The 3,064-nt window shown below is 44.8% G+C and overlaps 1 non-coding gene across 1 annotated transcript; it reads left to right on the top strand.

Moving 5' to 3' along the window:
• The first annotated feature begins 808 nt into the window (after positions 1 to 808).
• LOC145408797 (5S ribosomal RNA) lies at positions 809 to 927 on the top strand. Its single transcript, XR_013898969.1, has one exon. It is a non-coding gene; the product is annotated as a 5S ribosomal RNA (ribosomal RNA).
• Positions 928 to 3,064: the final 2,137 nt, after the last annotated feature.

Raw genomic sequence — 3,064 nt, 5'->3', positions numbered from 1 at the left:
CATCTAAATATATAACACCGCCATTTAAATGCATCACGGTCCTGGAGAGGGATGCCTTCATGTGGTTGCACCGAAATGCCCATGTCGCTCAACAGCCTGGTTATACAAATGTCACTCATCTACTTGTCTGTCTCCCAAGAGGATGGTGAACTGCAGAACTGGCTAAATCTGCAGTCAACCGGGTTCGCGTTTCAGATGAACCAAAGGCTACAATAACAACTACTACTTAAATGCACTGGGTGTCCTGAAAATGTATGCCCTGATACCTAATTCTAGAAATTTTTCCCGCAGAGATGATTTTACAGTAGAAGTACGTAAATTTCTGTATATCTGGGGGTTCGACTGCTCTTCGCCTTGCTATTCTAAGATGATACTTCAGCTTTGTTCGAGACGCAATGAAAGAGAGGTTGTAGTTGTAGTACTAGAAGTAGCACAGCAGTAGTGGGAGTAGTAGTAGTAGTAGTAGTAGTAGTAGTAGTAGTAATAGTAGTTGTAGTCACAGTTTCATCCGTAACGTGAACCCGGTTGGCAGTAGGCTGAAGATGCACCACTTTGACGGTTCATAGTGTCCTTTGGGGGGACTGGAAAGTACAGTAGTTAAGGGGCGTTTGTATAACGAGGCAGTTGAGCCAATCAGATATGTCAGTGCCACCACATGAAGGCGTAACTTTCCAGCATCACTGAAGGGGTTAGAAACAGTTTCGACCTACCCTTTCATTAAGTCCTTCCTAATTTTAATATAATAATCTGCGTGCCTGCGGACAACTTGGATTCCATTCCCGAAGCGAGGTGAGGGCGCCTTTTAGTTGCCAACGGCCATACCACGTTGAGTACACCGCTTCCCGTCCGATCAGCGAAGTTAAGCAACGTTGGGTCTGGTTTGTACTTGGATGGGTGACCGTCTGGGAACACCAGATGCTGTTGGCATCCCTACGTGTCAAGTGGGGTTGGTGGAGGATTAGTGCCCCTCCCCGTAAAACAATTAACTCTAAGCCATTGGCCACCCCGTCTGGGATACATGGCGTCTGGCAATGATGGTGATGATGATAATCCTAGTGAATGGGTCTAAAACTGGTAATGTAGGTAACTGCTGACCTCTGAAGAGATGGTGGAGGTGAAGACGGAGGTGTCGAAGTCCCACTCGGTGCACGGTTCCTCCAGCAAACGACCTGTGGCCACCTCTACCACCAGGTAACTGCACCATCTAGACATACAAATTCATTTAGCATCACGTTTTTAATGATCCTAACCAAGTTTAAACATTTTTTTTCCTTTCTTATCTTTATTAATCATCATCAACATCACATTATTATCATTATTATTATCATCATCATCATCATTATCATTATCATCATCATCATCATCATCATCATCATCATCCTTATTATTATTATTATGCGGATAAAACAAATGTGATGATATCTAATTTGGGTGGCGGTACCATCAACAGAGAGGGAGTGTGGCCATATGCAGTTTGCAGCAAGGATGTAGGAAGTAACTCCAGCTTGTGCAGTGTCTGTGATGAGTGCATAAGAGAAGGAGTGGTATTAGTGGTAAGCTAATGCTGATTTCGTGTGTGCGGTGTGTCGGGGAGGGCATGCAGAGACCGACAGGTGTAAAAGGGTTGATCTTGCTGGAGAGTCTCTTGAGTGCGTGAGGAGGAATTTTGTTATCTGGGGGAAATATATTATATGCTGGGGGTGGCGCTAGAGTAAGGAGTGGTTGGAGGAAGTTCAGCAAACTTTTGCCTCTCGCAGCAGTGAGAGGGTTCTCCCTCCTTGCAAATAGATCCTTATATGCGGCATGTGTTAAGAGTAATACCCTACTGTATGGTAGTGATACCTGGGCAATAAAGGAAGATGATATTCGTAGGCTCAAACGTACGGAATTGACAATGATTAGATGGATGTGTAGTGCGTCCTTGAATGCGAGACCTGTGGGGGGGGGGCTTGGACTTCTATTGAAGAGTTGAGAGGAAGAGTGTAACATGAACGTTTTGGTGTTTTGATGAGAAGTAGATTGAAAGGTTTTGGGCATGCAAAGAGGATGGAGGATGATATTTGTATGCGGAAGGTGAGAGGCGTTACTGCCGAGGGTTGGGCTGCGAGAGGCAGGCCGAAAAAGACCTGGGACGAGGTCATAGAGTGTGACCTCAGGGATAAAAGGGACTGAAGATGGAGGCTGCCATTGTTTGAGCCGCGTGGATGGCCGCCACTAGGTGATCAAGGCCAACGCTTGCAAGCATGTTGGAGAGCCTTTATAAACGATACGAATGATTATTATTATTACTGTTGTTGTTGTTGTTGTGTATTATTATTATTATTATTATTGTTATTATTATGTCCATCATCATCATCATCATCATCATCACCATCGCCATCATTAGGACCTCCTTTCCCACCTTAGGGCAGGGAGAGGAGTAGCAAGTCCAGACAGCCAAAGTTTGCCCAATTCAATGGGCCACGCTTCCATTCACTTATCATTCAAGACCTCGAAATCCTGGCTCCATCTGATAGGCCGCCCCAAAATTTCACCGCGTTCTGTAACTTCACTCATGCCTATGTGACTGAGCCAATCCGAAAGCTGGCACGTTAAAAAGGGTTGCCAAATCCCTGGCCATGCACTTCTCTGAACAATATTCATCCAGCCACTTCGATCAGTTGTCAGTCCCATCATCATCATCACATCACAACTGTTGCTTTACAAATCCAGACTCAAGTTTCAAGTCTGGGTGCCAACAAATAACTCACTTGTTTTTTTTGTTTTTTTTAATGTGAGGAAGAAGGAACCAAAGGCCATGAGCCAGCAGTAACAGTTCCCTCCAAGAGAAAAACAAAATACAATAGAGAGCCAAATTCAAGATCCAATCATTTTTAGATGCCTGGACACACTGCATTTGAAAGACTGGAGATCATAGGTAGCAGGAAATACAGACAGAGGGAGACAGTTCCAGAGCTGACCTGTTGCATAAATGAAAGACTGGGAGTAACGGTTAACTCTTGCATTAGAGAGTTGGACAGAAAAGGGATGAGAGTTTGCTGCCAGACGGGTGCTACACGCCCGT

Source organism: Coenobita brevimanus, chromosome 8 (assembly GCF_032717465.1).
Source record: "Coenobita brevimanus isolate Jiangsu-jjx chromosome 8, ASM3271746v2, whole genome shotgun sequence".
NCBI classification, from domain to species: Eukaryota; Metazoa; Arthropoda; class Malacostraca; order Decapoda; family Coenobitidae; genus Coenobita; species Coenobita brevimanus.
This window is presented reverse-complemented; position numbering and strand designations above follow the sequence as displayed.